Below are 16,976 nucleotides of genomic sequence, written 5' to 3' on the forward strand. Positions count from 1 at the left end.
TATGATTCAAAGTGGTCACACCATTCTGTAACCAGAGCAGCAACGTACAAGAGGAAGAAGTTGCTCCACAATCTCCATATTTGTTATTGTTAATGTGTTGATTTTAGTAACTTTAGTTGGTATGTAGTAGTTTTCTATGATTTTAATTTGCATTTATCTAATGACAGATGCATTTATACATCTTTCAATGTGTTATTTATATATTTTCATGGGCAAAGTTTCTTCTCAAGGTTTTTCCTAAATTTAAAAATTCAGATGGTTTGTCTTCTCATTTTTATTTATAAGATTTTTTTATATCCTCTGGATATGAGACCTCTATCAAATACGTGTTTTGCAAATACTGCCTCCCAGTTTGTGGTTCAGCTTTTCATTTCTTAAGTGTCTTTTAAGCAGGGGGAAAAAAAAAGTTTACTACTGGCAATGTTCAATTCATTACTTTCTTCTTTTATAACTCATATTTAAGGATGTCTAAGTAATTTTTCCCTACCACAAAGACACAAAGATTTTTTCCTATATTCTCTTTTTTTAATTTAAAAATTGATTTATTTGGGGCACCTGGGTGGCTCAGTGAGTTAAGCCTCTGCCTTCGGCTCAGGTCATGATCCCAGGGTCCTGGGATCGAGCCCCGCATCGAGCTCTCTGCTCAGCAGGGAGCCTGCTTCCCTTCCTCTCTCTGCCTGCCTCTCTGCCTACTTATGATCTCTGTCAAATAAATAAAATCTCTAAAAAAAATTAAAAAAAAAATAAAAATTGATTTATTTGAGAAAGAGAGAGCATGAGCAGGGGCAAGGGCAGAAGGGGGGGAGAGGGGAAACCGACTCCCTACTGAGTGTGGAGCCTGACACAGATGGTAGGGGAGTGGGGTTGATCTCAGGACCCTGAGATCATGACCTGAACCAAAATCAAGAGTGGGACACTTAAATGACTGAGCCATCCCGGTGCCCCTCCTATATTTTCTTTGAAACGTTTTATAGTTTTAAGTTCTTATATTAGGCCTATAATCTACGTCAAGCTACTTTTTATATATCATGTGAGATAAGATTTGAAGTTCATTTATTTATTTTCAGATGAACATCCAGTTATTTTAGCACCATTTCTTGGGAAGATGATCATTGGCATGTTTGAGGAAAATCAGTTTGCCAGCCAGCCTCTGTCCCTGGCACTTCAGCCCCATACAATCTCATGGCTCTTTCATTCTTCCATTATGGACCTAAATACATCTCTCTTCTTCATTACTCTGCCCTATAAATTCTTATTACCTCTTCTTCCTTGAATTCTGGTCTCTGAGTTCTCACAGAAATGTGACTGACATATTCCTTTTGAATTCTTCCTCCCTGCCTTATCACCTCCAGCCAGTAATCAGAAGGTGATCTTAAACCCACCTCATTTAGGGGCGCCTGGGTGGCTCACTCAGCTAAGCATCTGTCTTCAGCTCTGGTCATGATCCCAGGGTCCTGGGATCCAGTTCTACCTCTGGCTGCTTGCTCAGCAGGGAGCCTGTTTCTCTCTCTGCTTCTCCCCCTGCTCCTGCTCTCTGATAAATAAATAAATAACCCCCCAAAAGAACAAAACAAACAAAAACCCCACTTCATTTGTTTCCCTTCTATTTGAGTTCACAATCTTGTGCTACCTGTTTTCCAGTGTCTGAAAAAATGATTTCATATATTTTTCCATTTTTCCTGTTGTTTAAAGATCAATGGCAATTATTTCTGCAGTGAAATTATTGGTAAAAGTTCAAGTCTAGCAGTCATATATTTTAAAACAAGTGGGCACCTGGGTGGCTCAGTGGGTTAAGCCGCTGCCTTCGGCTCAGGTCATGATGTCAGGGTCCTGGGATTGAGTCCCACATCGGGCTCTCTGCTCGGCAGGGAGCCTGCTTCCTTCTCTCTCTCTCTGCCTGCCTCTCAGTGTATTTGTGATTTCTCTCTGTCAAATAAATAAATAAAATCTTTAAAAAAAAAAAAACAAGCAACGAATTTACAACTTATTTTAAAAATTCTCAGTTGGGTCTAGAAGACCTTGAGTTCTTATTAGAAATTAGTTGTTTTGTTGGTTTATTATAAATTAAAATAAATTGTTTCAGTTTATTTTTGTCTTTAAATTCTGGCTCAGGTATCTAAGTGGCACTAGTCAATCCTTAATCCAGGTCTCCAAAATATGGGTAGTTAGTTGACAGCATGTATCTGAGGTAGGAAGTACTGTTGAACAAATTTTGAGTAACAGAAACTTAATGAGAAGGATAAAGCAATGTTCTATTTCTTGTTTTTACTGATCTGCATAAATTTTAGGCCCAAGATGGTTCAATTTCTCTTCATTTCAATAGAAGTAATTTAGTACTTTATTATGTTTCTTGTATAATAAAGTTTCTTATAAATCGAATGATACATGTATGGAATGAAGTGATTTCTCCTGGTTGCTATGTAGGTCTTAATTGTAACAATCGGTTTCACCAGTTGTCACTGACAAGATCTTTTATTAAAGGGATTAAAATGTTCCTTTTCTCAGAACCGATTCAATACACATGGTGTCAAAATTTCATACATTCTAAATAAGTCTGGAAGGCTGTTTTGTCACTGCTTTCCTTGTTTCCCTTTCAGAATATATGATTCATGAGTACTGGATGGACTCCTTTTATTTAAGACTTAAAAGTGTTAGGCTTACCTGAACATTTAAATTAGCAACAGATTAGTAACACAGATAGCTGTGCATGCTGTATGTAAAAAGAAATATTCTGAAAGCAGTATTTATATATATAAGAATAAATTCTAGTCAGTAATTAAATGTGGCAAGGTATAAGACACAGATAAGCTGATTTAGGAGTAGTCCAAAAAGACTCATGTGATTATTTCCAGACTTCCTCCCTCCAAATCTTGCAAGTACTGTCCATGGATCCCTCTACCTCCTTCTGAAACACTACGGGGTTCCTCTGTATTATCTGTCCCTTACTAAAGCACATTAATAAAACTTAGTATGCATGACTACAAATATGTCCCTTGTTATCTCTGGTGAACAGGATATAAAAACAACTCACTCCAAGGTAGTTCCTAATCTTGTTTCTCGGGAAAAAGTTCCTACTTTTTTTTTTTTAAATTTTTTTTTTTATTTTTTATAAACATATATTTTTATCCCCAGGGGTACAGGTCTGTGAAGTTCCTACTTTTTGTATACATATTTTAGCATTCAAATTGCGCTCTTTAGTTTCTAAACATTGCAAGGTCTGGGGTATAAAATAGTATACAGTATTTCCTGCCAACTGAAGTTTTCTATAATGATTTCAAAATAAATAATTCATCTTAGAATATCCTCCATCAACTAAAATGTTTGCTATGAGCTAAATGTTTTGTCCCCCCAAAATTGATATTTTGAAACCCTAATGCAATGTGATGGTATTCAAAGTGGGCCAATGAGAAGTAATTAGAGTTAAGTAAGATCATTAGGGTGGGCCCTCATGATGCAATTAGTTCCCTTACAAAGAAGAGATACCTGAGAGTTTGCCCTCTCTATGGCTCACTCATGCCTTCTTTCTCTCCCCCACAACCTCTTTGCTCACCATCCTCTCTCTCTGCCAAGTATGGACACAGTGAGAAGAGAGCCATCTGCAGGTCTAGTAGAAAGTTCTTACCACAAGCTGATCATGCGGGCAACCTGATCTAGACTTAGACTTTAGAACTGTGAGAAAGTAAATTTTTGTTAAGTCACCCAATCTATGGTACCTTATTATGGCAGTCCAAGCTTACAAATACAAAGTGTATGATATAATTTAAAGGAAAAGAACAGCTTATAGGTCTATCTATATGGCATGATCACAATCTTATTTAAAATATATTTATATACATACAAGATTATTTTATGTGAACGCCTCTACATGGAAAATATAGTGAGATTATAAGTGTGATTTTTATTTTTTATTTTTATTTTCGCTATTGTTCACATTGTCTACAATACAGAAAAGTCTGCAAACATTTTGAAATACAATTTTCTCACCTACCATATCAACCCTCTTCCCAATGCTGTCTTCTCTTGCTCACACTGAAACAGTAAGCAGAGTCAAGACCTGGGGCTTACTCTGGGCTTTCACTTCCTCTGTTACCATTCAGGTATTCTCAAATCCATCTCATTCTTTCTGTTCCCAATAATAATGCCTCAGTCTGGTCCTCACTTTCTTTTTCTTTTTTCCCGTGATTGGCCTCCTCACTTGGCATCTTACACACCTCCCAAATTCATTCTTTACAATGCAGCCATAGTGACTAACTTTTGTAAAACATAAATCTGAGCTTTTTTATTCTCTTGCTTTAATTTCCTTTAAAGTCTTCCCATTCATCTACAAATTTAAAAAACAAAAATTTAGTTAGTCATGGTTTATATACTGCATTCAAACAAATTCCCGAGGAGGAAGGGTCCGTTTGTTGTGATTTCTTTACTGGAATGACAGCAAGTTCATTCCTGTGACATAGGGAAGAAGCCATGGGTATGGGTAAATGTCAGCCTTAGGCAGTGAGCTCACTGCAGACTGTTCTGGCATACTAATGATCTTTTTTTTCCCCGCCTTAAGAGAGGTAGGTCAAGGAAATTACAAAATGTTTAATGACTGACTGATTATCTGCATAGGATAATCTACGTAAGATTATGATCAATATATACACCAGGGATCTTTAAAAAAATCTAGCTGAAAAGCACAAACATAATAAATAAAAGACAGGTATTTCAAGAAATAAGAAGATACCATTTTTCTAAAATTTCCAAAAGTTTACTTATTTTATTCAAAAATTATGTGTGGAGTACTTTCTATTTACCAGAGACTCAGGTCATAGGGACGAGAATATTAGTTAGAAAGAGCACTAGGCAGACATTGTAACATGTAGAGCTTTAAATAATTAATACCACTCTGCACAATAAACTGCTATATGATAATAGCAAGTTTAGCAAATCCTAATTATCTCAAGTTGCTGAGTTAGGAAAAAAGACTATTCTGCACACCATTTATCATAATTGCCTACCTGGTCTAGGTATAAGCATTTTGCAACATACTGTTCAGGTTGCAAATTCTCCTGATTTCAGAGAGTGCAGTAGGGGAGAAAACTGTTTCACCAATGATAATTGAAAAGATAGCACACAAGGAGAGCTTAAATGTGGGGGAGTGGGTTACACTTGTAATGTGTTTTATCCATTAAGCTTTAGTTGTTTCCTAAGGATGGAGGCTTTCCCCAGCTATAGAGACCTTAGATGTTAACTAGACTCTCAGATTCCTGGGGAGGGTAAACCCTAGGAAAGAGAAGAAAAGATGGAAACAATAATTTTGCAAAATTAACTCGTCAAGAGGCTTTAAATCCTAGTTTCTTTTGGTTTTGTTAACTGTTTCCTTTGCTGTGCAAAAATTTTGATCTTGATGAAGTCCCAGTAGTTCATTTTTGCCTTGTTTCCCTTGCCTTTGGCAATGTTTCTTGGAAGAAGTTGCTGCAGCTGAGGTCGAAGAGGTTGCTGCCTGTGTTCTCAAGAATTTTGATGGATTCCTTTCTCACACTGGGGTCCTTCATTCATTTGAGTCTATTTTTGTGTGTTCTGTAAGGAAATGGTACAGTTTCATTTTTCTACATGTGGCTGTCCAATTTTTTCAGCACCATTTATTGAAGAGACTGTCTTTTTTCCATTGGACATTCTTTACTGTTTTGTCAAAGATAAGTTGACCATAGAGTTGAGGGTCTATTTCTGGCTTGCCAATCTGCTCCTTTGATCTATGTGTCTATTTTTGAGCCAGTACCATACTGTCTTGAAGTTGACAGCTTTGTAATAGATCTTGAAGTCTGGAATTGTGATGCCACCAATTTTGGTTTTCTTTTCTATTTCCTCTGGCTATTTGGGGTCTTTCCTGATCTCCACATAAATTTTAGGATATTTAGGATAATTTCCACATAAATTTTAGGATTAATTAATTGTTCCATTTCTTTGAAAAAAAATTGATGGGATATTGATAGGGATTGCATTAAATGTGTAGATAGCATAGACTTTATGCTTTAAGTAGCATAGACATTTTCACAGTATTTGTTCTTCCAATCCATGAGCATGGAACATTTTTCCATTTCTTTATGTCTTCCTCCATTTCTTTCATGAGTACTTTGTAGTTTTCTGAGTACAGATTCTTTGCCTCTTTGGTTAGGTTTATTCCTAGGTATCTTATGGTTTGGGGTGCAATTGTAAATGGGACTGACTCCTTAATTTCTCTTTCTTCTGTCTTGCTATTGGTGTATAGAAATGCAACTGATTTCTGTGCATTGATTGTATATCCTAACACTTTATTATTTATTTCTCTTTGAGTTCTAACAGTTTTGGAGTGCCGTCTTTTGGGTTTTCCACATAAAGTATCATATCTGCAAAGAGAGAATTTGACTTCTTTGCTGATTCAGATGGCTTTTATTTCATTTTGTTGTCTGATTGTTGAGGCTAGGACTTCTAGTACTATGTTGAATAGCAGTGGTGATAGTGGACAGCCCTGCCGTGTTCCTGACCTTAGGGGAAAACCTCTCAGTTGTTTTTTTTTTTAATTTTTTAAAATTTTTTTTATTTTTTCAGCTTAACAGTATTCATTATTTTTGCACCACACCCAGTGCTCCATGCAATCCGTGCCCTCTCCAAAACCTCTCAGTTTTTCTCCATTGAGAATGATATTCACTGTGGGTTTTTCATATATGGCCTTGATGATATTGAGGGGTGTACCCTCTCTCGCTACAGTCTGAAGACCTTTGATCAGGAAAGGATGCTATATTTTGTCAAATGCTTTTTCAGCATCTATTGAGAGTATCATATGGTTCTTGTTTTTTCCTTTATTAATGTATTATATTACATTGATTGATTTGCAGATGTTGAACCAACCTTGTAGCCCAGGAATAAATTGCACTTGGTCGTGGTGAATAATCCTTTTAATGTACTGTTGGATCCTATTGGATAGTATTTTGGTGAGAATTTTCAAATCTGTGTTCATCAAGGATATTGGTCTGTAATTCTCTTTTTTGATGGGATCCTTGTCTGATTTGGGGATCAAGGTGATGCTGGCCTCATAAAATGATTTTGGAAGTTTTCCTTCCATTTCCATTTATAGAACAGTATCAGGAAAATAGGTATTGGTAGGATTCCCCCTGGAAGCCGTCTGGCTCTGGGCTTTTGTTTGTTTGGAGATTTTTGATGACTGTTTCAATCTCATTACTGGTTATGGGTCTGTTCAGGTTTTCTATTTCTTCCTGGTTCAGTTGTGGTAGTTTATACGTCTATAGGAATGCATCCATTTCTTCCAGATTGTCAAATTTGTTTGTGTAGAGTTGCTCATACTATGTTCTTATAATTGTTTGTGTTTCTTTGGTGTTGGTTGTGATCTCTCCTCTTTCATTCATGATTTTATTTATTTGGGTCCTTTTTCTTTTCTTTTTGATAAGTCTGGCCAGGGGTTTATCAATCTTATTAATTCTTTCAAAGAACCAGCTCCAGAGTTTCCTTGATTTGTTCTATTGGTTATTTTGGTTTCTTTTTCATTGATTTCTGCTCTGATCTTTATAATTTCTCTTGTCCTGCTGGGTTTAGGCTTTCTTTCTTGTTCTTTCTCCAGCTCTTTTAGGTGTAGGGTTAGGTTGTGTATTTGAGACCTTTCTTATTTCTTGAGAAAGGCTTGTACTGCTATATATTTTCCTCTAAGGACTGCCTTTGCTGTGTCCCACAGATTTTGAACCATTGTGTTTTATCATTTGTTTCCATGAACTTTTTCAATTCTTCTTTAATTTCCTGGTTGACCCATTCATTCTTTAGAAGGATGCTGTTTAGTCTCCATGTATTTGGGTTCTTTCCAAATTTCCTCTTATGACTGAGTTCTAGCTTCAGAGCATTGTGGTCTGAAAATATGCAGGGAGTGATCCCAATCTTTTGATAATGGTTGAGACCTGACTAAGGACCCAGGATGTGATCTCTTCTGGAGAATGTTCCATGTGCACTAAAGAAGAATGTGTATTCTGTTCCTTTGGGATGAAATATTCTGAATATACCTGTGATGTCCATCTGGTCGAGTGTGTCATTTAAGGCCTTTATTTCCTTGTTGATCATTTGCTTGAATGATCTGTCCATTTCAGTGAGGGAGGTGTTCAAGTCCCCTACTATTATTGTATTATTGTTGATGTGTTACTTTGATTTTGTGATTAATTGGTTTATATAGTTGGCTGCTCCCATGTTAGGGGCATAGATATTTAAAATTGTTAGATCTTCTGTTGGACAGACCCTTTGAGTATGATAGTGTCCTTCCTCCTCACTTATTATAGTCTTTGGCTTAAAATCTAATTGATCTGATATAAGTATTGCCACCCCAGCTTTCTCTTGATGCCATTAGCATGATAAATTGTTTTCCACCCCCTCACTTTAAATCTGGAGGTGTCTTTGGGTCTAAAATGAGTTTCTTGTAGGCAATATATAGATTTTTTTTTTAATCCATTCTGATACCCTGTGTCTCTTGATTGGAGCATTTAGCCCATTAACATTCAGGGTAACTATTGAGAGATATGAATTTAGTGCCATTATATTTTCTGTAAAGTGACTGTTACTATATATTGTCTCTGTTCCTTTCTGATCTACTACTTTTAGGCTCTCTCTTTGTTTAGAGGACCCCTTTCAATATTTCCTGTAGAGCTGGTTTGGTGTTTGTAAATTCTTTCAGTTTTTGTTTGTCCTGGAAGCTTTTTATCTCTCCTTCTATTTTCAATGATAGCCTAGCTGAATATAGTATTCTTGGCTGCATGTTTTTCTCATTTAGTGCTCTGAATATATCATGCTAGTTCTTTCTGGCCTGCCAGGTCTCTGTGGATAAGTCCGCTGCCTATCTAATATTTTTATCATTGTATGTTACAGACTTCTTTCCTGGGCTGCTTTCAGGATTTTCTCTTTGTCAATAAGACTTGTAAATTTTACTATTAGGTGATGGGGTGTGGACCTATTCTTGTTGATCTTGAGGGGGGTTCGGGGTGTGGACCTATTCTTGTTGATCTTGAGGGGGGGTTCTCTGCACCTCCTGGATTTTGATGCTTGTTCCCTTTGCAATATTAGGGAAATTTTCTCCAATAATTCTCTCCAGTATACCTTCTGCTCCCCTCTCTCTTCTTCTTCTGGAATCCCAATTATTCTATTGTTGTTTCGTCTCATGGTGCCACTTATCTCTCGAATTCTCCCCTTGTAGTCCAGTAGCTGTTTGTCCCTCTTTTGCTCAGCTTCTTTATTCTCTATCATTTGGTCTTCTATATAACTAATTCTTTCTTCTGCCTAATTTATCCTAGCAGTAAGAGCCTCCATTTTTTTTCGCACCTCATTAATAGCTTTTTTGAGTTCAACTTGGTTAGATATTAGTTATTTTATTTCTCCAGAAAGGGCTTTTATCTCTCCAGAGAGGGTTTCTCTAATATCTTTCATGCCTTTTTTGAGTCCAACTAGAACCTTGAGAATCGTCATTCTGAACTCTAGATCTGACATATTACCAATGTCCATATTGATTAGGTCCCAAGCCTTCAGTACTGCCTCTTTTTCTTTTTTTTTGTGGTGATTTTTTCGGCCTTGTCATTTTGTCCAGATAAGAGTAAATGAAGGAGGAAATAAAATACTGAATGGGTGGCAAAGACCCCAGGAAAATGTGCTTTAACCAAATCAGAAGAGGCCCAAATCATGAAAGGGAGAAAGGGGGAAAAAAAGAAGTTCAGAAAAAAAATTTTAAAAATAAAACAAATAAAGAAAAAATATAAAAAAGAAAAAAAAATATATATATATATTAGGTAAACTTGTTAAAAATGTTAAAAAAGAAAAGGGTAAAAGTTAAAAAAAATTTAGCAGAAGAAAAAAAGTTAAATTAACCACAAGACCAAAGAATCATGGGGAGAAAGCCATGAGTTCCGTGCTTTGCTTTCTCCTCCACTGGAATTCTGCTGCTCTCCTTGGTAGGTGAACTTTTTCTTCACTGGATTCTTGTTGATCTTCTGGGGGAGGGGCCTGTTGTAGTGATTCTCAAGTGTCTTTGCCCCAGTCGGAATTGCACCACCCTTACCAGGGACTGGGCTAAGTAATCTGCTCAGGTTTGCTTTCGGGAGCTTTTGTCCCCTGAACGTTTTCCATAGAGTTCTGGAGGATGGGAATGAAAATGGCAGCCTCCCAGTCTCCGACCAGAAGGAGCTGAGAGCTCAGGGCCCCATTCCTCAGTGCGCCCTCAGAGAAAAGAGCCCAATCATTCTGTCTCCCTGGCCTCTGGCCATGCTCCGAGCTCACCCACCCTGCGACCGGTTCAAGGTAACCCCGAGCTGAGAGCTCACTCCTCGGCTCTGTCTCTGTAGCGGGCTTCCCTCTTCTAATACCTGCAAGCTCTGTGACACTCAGACACCCCCAATCCTTCTGTTACCCTGCGGGACCTACAGCCACACTGACCCTGCATGGGCTTCACCCCGGTTTAGCCTCTAGAGCGATGTCACTCAGTGTAGCAGATTTTTAAAAGTCCTGATTTTGTGCTTCGTTGCTCCACCATTTGCTGGGAGCCAGCCCCTCCCCCCGGGGTCTATCTTCCTGTCACTTTGGATTCACTTCTCCGCCGGTCCCACCTTTCAGAAAGTGGTCGATTTTCTGTTTCTAGAATTGCTGTTCTTCTTCTCTTCACTCTCTTGTTGGATTTGTAGGTGTTTGCAGTGGTTTGATAAGCTATCTAGCTGATCTCCTGCTACCTGATGTAGTCTCAGGCTGCTACTTCTCTGCCATCTTGATTCCTCCCTCTCAATTCTTCTTTAATTTCCTGGTTGACCCATTCATTCTCAGTAGGATGCTCTTTAGCCTCCATATATTTGGGTTCTTTCCGAATTTCCTCTTGTGATTGAGTTCTAGCTTCAGAGCATTGTGGTCTGAAAAGATGCAGGGAATGATTCCAATCTTTTGGTACCAGTTGAGACCTGATTTGTGACCCAGGATGTGATCTATTCTGGAGAATGTTCCATGTGCACTAAAGAAGAATGTGTATTCTGTTGCTTTTGGATGGAATGTTCTGAATATATCTGTGATGTCCATCTGGTCCGGTTTGTCATTTAAGGCCTTTATTTCCTTGTTGCTTGGATGATCTGTCCATTTCAGTGAGGGAGGTGTTCAAGTCCCCTACTATTATTGTATTATTGTTGATGTGTTTCTTTGATTTTGTTATTAATTGGTGTATGTATTTGGCTGCTCCCATGTTATGGGTATAGATATTTAAAATTGTTAGATCTTCTTGTTGGACAGACCCTTTGAGTAGGATAGTGTCCTCCCTCATCTCTTATTATAGTCTTTGACTTAAAATTTAATTGATCTGATATAAGGATTGCCACCCCAGCTTTCTTCTGATGTCCATCAGCATGGTAAATTGTTTTTCACCCCTTCACTTTAAATCTGGAGGTGTCTTTGGGTCTAAAATGAGTTTCTTGTAGACTTCATAGTGATGGGTTTTGGTTTTTTATCCATTCTGATACTCTGTGTCTTCTGACTGGGGCATATAGCCCATTTGCATTCCAGGTAACTATTGAAAGGCATTCACTTTTCCTCAGATCCTACCTTTCAGAAATTGATCAATTTTCTCTTTCTGGAATTGCTGCTCTTCTTCTCTTCAATCCCCTGTTGGATTTGTAGGTGTTCGGAATGGTTTGATAAGCTATCTAGCCTATCTCTTGCTACCTCATGTCATCTCAGCCTGCTACTCCTATGCCATCTTGACTCCTCCTCCTAAAGATAATTTTTTTAAGAATAAAAATTTTAAGGTAAAATTTCATGGTTAATTTATTTGGATTATTTAATGTCTTTCTAAAAATTTTAAATTAAATTCAACCTATATCCTTTATGACTTGTACTTTGCCATTTGATAACAAAGGGAAATAAACAGAAAGTAAGATAACAACAGATAGATATTCTGAATGCAAAATCAGCCATGTAACTTATTGAGTCTCCTCCCTTTAAAAGAAAAGTTATATCTAGAGAAGTAAAACAGAAAGATGAAACTATTGGAATATAGTAAAACCACTAACCAAGTACATGTACAAGTGCATATTCCAATGGGATAAGTAAAAATAACTTTGCTACAAATGCCTGATATTCCTTTTCATCAAAAAATCTACAAGTTTTCCATTTGATCTGATTATAGAAAGGGAATTATAACTTATAGAGAAATATGCAGGCATTCATTACTAGTGATATAAAAAGAAAAGAAGAAAGATTATTTAAAACCATCAACAATAGGGGTACCTGGGTGGCTCAGTGGGTTAAAGCCTCTGCTTTCAGCTCAGGTCATGATCTCAGGGTCCTGGGATCGAGCCCCACATCAGGCTCTCTGCTCAGTGGGGAGCCTGCTTCCCTTTCTCTCTGCTTGCCTCTCTGCCTACTTGTGATCTCTGTCTGTCAAATGTAAAAATAAAATCTTAAAAAAAAATCAACAATAATAATAATCAATATTTAAAGAGTGTTCTGATGTTTACAAATCACTCTTTACATACACTGTTTCTTTAATTATCTAGTTAACCTTTAATTAATGATCTTCCCCCCAAAATTTTCAACTGATCACCCACCCACTGTCCTCCCCTTGTAATAGTATGAGAGTAACATTAAAAAATTAACTAAGAGAGCCTAATGGAGTATTACAAAGCCAATTAATTAAAATGTAAGAACTATAAAAAAACGTAACCCAAAACCACTGAAATCTAATATATAAGCAAGGTATTATGTCTCTGGCATTCACTTAGAGTACACCTCTACATATATATACAATTAAAGGAAGAAATCTTTTAGAAAATATACTTAATGGTAATCATAACTATATATAAAAAAAGAACTTTATGCCAGTTAATATATCAAACAGAACTGAAGGCAAATAATAGAATAAGAATACCTGCAACACATATAAAGACAATTTATATGTAATTTATAAATTACAATTTATAATATTAGCTTTTATTTGTATTATGCTTTAATTTATGCTTGATTTTCTCCTCAAAATAGGAGTGCAATGGCCTTAATGTATAAGTAACTTCAACAAAAAACAAAAGTAAACTAAACTAATATACCAGGGAAGAAATTTATTAGACATGAACAGGAAATATAATAAAAATAAGAGAAATGCTGATAATATATTTTAAAAAGTTCAATCAACCAATAATTAAATACATGAAAATAAATCGCTAATAATATATAGATTTCTACTGTCATTATGGAAAAATACCTATTTTATTTTATTTATTTTTTAAAGGTTTTTATTTATTTATTTACAGAGATCACAAGTAGGCAGAGAGGCAGGCAGAGAGAGAGAGAGAGGGAAGCAGGCCCCCTGCTGAGCAGAGAGCCAGATGTGGGGCTTGATCCCAGGACCCTGGGATCATGACCCGAGCCGAAGGCAGAGGCTTTAACCCACTGAGCCACCCAGGCACTCCAAAATACTTATTTTAGAATTTAAAAAATACTTCATTTTTTAGAAGATGTATTTATTTATTATTTGAGAGAGAGTGAGGGGGAGGGGCAAGGCAGAGGGAGAAACAATCTCAAGCAGACTCCCCACTGGGCATGGAGTCCATTGAGGGGCTCGGTCCTATGACCCTGAGATCATTACCTAAGTGGAAATAAAGAGATGTTTAACCAACTCTTACAAGGACATTATTGGTTTAAAAAATGAGGAAAGAAATCAGGATTTGAAATGTTTAGTAACTTATGACATTGAAATGACAAAAGTTAAGTCAACACAGCACTAAGTAAAATGTTGTCAATAACACAATTTATGTATGTTTATATGTATATGTAGTATATTTAATGTATAGTATCTCATTCATATATATCTCATTATTTATATATTTATAATATATATTATATTTAATATATAGTATGTCATTCATAATACATAGTATCTCATTCATATATAAATATGTATCAAATACTAGAAGGAAACAAAATCATAAATTTGTATTAAACTAAAAACTACAGAGAAAAATAAAATTTATTAATTATTTATTTTAGGGAGCGAATGGGGGGGGGCAGAAGGAGAGAGAGAGAGAAATTTACACACAGCATGGAGCCAGTCATGGGGCTGGATCTCACAACCCTGAGATCATGACCTGAGCTGAAATCAAGACTCAGATGCTTAACCAACTGAGCCACTCAGGTGCCCGTGATTTATTAATTTTAACCACAAAAGTATAAAGAATACTTTTTAGTATGAATTTGATTAAGATGACACTTTGAAACCTTTTATCCCCTAATTGGTGTTTAAATGAATTTAAAAAAAAACCAAGATTGGAACATAAATGCCACAAGGTTACCAATTATCCTTTCAAAACATACGGTAGAACCTCAAATATAAGAACAGCTTTTTCTCACATTTTATGTTAATCTTCAAATTGGAAGGCAGAGAAAATGCTAAGTAGAAAAATGCTAAGTAGAAAATGCTCTATAGAAAAACCGACAAGGTAAATAGAAGAACAGATTACAGAATTTAATTTATGCATCAGCAGGTGCTTTAACTGCTATCTGACAGATATCACATTTAAATCTGCTGGAAAGAACTGGCTGAATATCTAAAAGAAAAAAATTTGTTAAATGCATATTTTTTCTGTTAAACGCATTAGCTATAGTGTATTTGTGGTTTAGAGCAAAGATTTTTAAATCCTCCATGTCATTATGTTACCTTCAAAAATATTCTTAGAAAACTATATTTATTTTTCTTGTACCAAACTCCAACAGCAAAATGCTGCCACAATTCAAATGGCATATTTTAAAAATAATTCCACAAATAAGCCCAACATGAGCATCTTACAAAAAGTTTTTTCTTGGCTTTAGTGCTAGATTCACTGAGCTGAAGTCTTTTTTCAAACAATTTATATCCACACTGATTATTCAGAAACAGATTACCTAGTTTATGGGTTTTCCAGGTGTTTGACTTCTTTCTTTTTATAGGTATTTCTCTCTCTCTTTCTTTCTTTCTTTTTCCTTTTTAGGTTGGCCAATATTTTATTGGGAGCTATACTATTGCCCTAAGATGCAGCTGAAACCAAGCATAAATTCTGAGGTTCAAATAGATCTTGTTGAAAGTGTTAAACAGGTCATAAATTAGATGTGATAACTTCAATAATGATTTTGTAGAATTTTATTTGTAAAAAATGGAGTATCTAAGAGATGAAAATAGTAATTATTTATTGATACTTGCCATGTGCTGGTCACTCTACTAAGTATACTAGGTTAATTCATTAGTCTTCACATGCATGATATTGTCCTCCTTTTTTAGAGATGAGGAAAACAAAACAGAGAGGTCAATGCCTTGCCAAAGTCACAGGGTAGTAGGTGTTAGTAATGTTTCAAGGTCAGGAAGTCTGACTGAGAACGTGATCTCTTTATCATTAAACCTCTTAAGTAACATTTACATGGCTGATGGAAAGCACAAACAACAAATGCAAAAACAGAAAAATCTGACTGCATCAACATTAAACTTTGTGATTCAAAGAACACCATCAAAAGAGTGAAAAGATAACCCACAGCATGAGAGAAAATATTTACAATTAATATACCTGGTAGAGATTAGCACCCAAAATATGTAAATGCTCCTAAAACTCAACAACAAGAAAGAAAACTATTCAATTCAAAAATGGGCAAAGGATTTGAATAGACATCTATCCAAAAAGATAATCAAATGGCCAATAACATAAAAAAATGTGCAACATGACCAGTCATTAGGGGAATGAAAATCAAAACACAGGGGGATATCACCTCACACTCATTATGATAGCTATTATAAAACAAAACAAAAGAAAACAAAAAGCAAATAGAAAATAGTAAGTGTTGGCAAGGATGTGTACAAATAAGAAAACTTGTGCATTATTGGTAAGAATGCAAAATAATGCAGCTGCCATGAGAAACAATTTGGCACTTTCTAAAGAAGTTAAAAGTAGAACTACCATATGATCCAGCATTTCCACTTCTCCATTTATACACAAAAGAATTAAAAGGAGAGGATCAAACAGATGCTGGTAAAACAATCTTCACAGAAGTATTATTTACAATAGCAAAATGTGGAAAGAACTCAAACATTTATCAACAGATGAATAGATAATTAAAATATAGTATATAAGTACAGCGGAATATTATTTAGCTCTAAAATGTAAATTTTGATATGTGCTACAACAACTCTTGAAAACACTGCTAACTAAAGTAAACCAGACACAAAAGTATAAACACTATATGGTTCTACTTATACAAGGAGCATACAACAGGCAAATTTACAGAGATAGTGGAGTAGAAAGTATCAGGGGATGGTCAGGGAGATGGAAGTTATTGTGTAATGACTACAAAACTTCTATTTGATGATGAAAAGGTTCTGGAAATAGACATTGGTCATAATTCCAACATATTGGAGATGTACTTAATGGTAATGAATTATACATTTCAAAGCCGTTAACATGATAAACTTATGTATATTTGACCACAGTAAAGAATAGCTCCTCCTCAAAATCACCCTCAGAATTATAATTCTCTAAATATTCTCTAAATTCTCTAAATTTTCTAAATTGTTCTAAAAACATCATTTCTCCCTGTCTTATCATTTGCCACCTTACTCCATGGCACTATCATCTTTAATCCACATTTTTTGCAATTAGCCCTAATTGATCTATTTCTATCCTTGGTCATTTAATTCTATTCTCCACACAATATCTAGAGCCAACCACTGAAAATACAAGACAGACCATGTTACTCCTGCTTGAAATCCTCCAGTGACTATTTAATGCAGAGTAGCCCCCAAAGACCTTTCAGTAGTTTTTAAGAACTTACATGATCTGATTTCCCCATTAACTTTTGATCTCAAATCTTACCAGGGTCATACCAAAGTAAAAGTGATGGAGGTGGTCTGTGCTGGGGAGAGAAAAGTATTATCACTGACATTTAGTATCACCAGGTGAAAATTAAAAGCAAAACCACTTTTGGTTAGTTTT

The sequence above is a fragment of the Mustela lutreola genome, chromosome 12, assembly GCF_030435805.1.
Source record: "Mustela lutreola isolate mMusLut2 chromosome 12, mMusLut2.pri, whole genome shotgun sequence".
NCBI lineage: Eukaryota > Metazoa > Chordata > Mammalia > Carnivora > Mustelidae > Mustela > Mustela lutreola.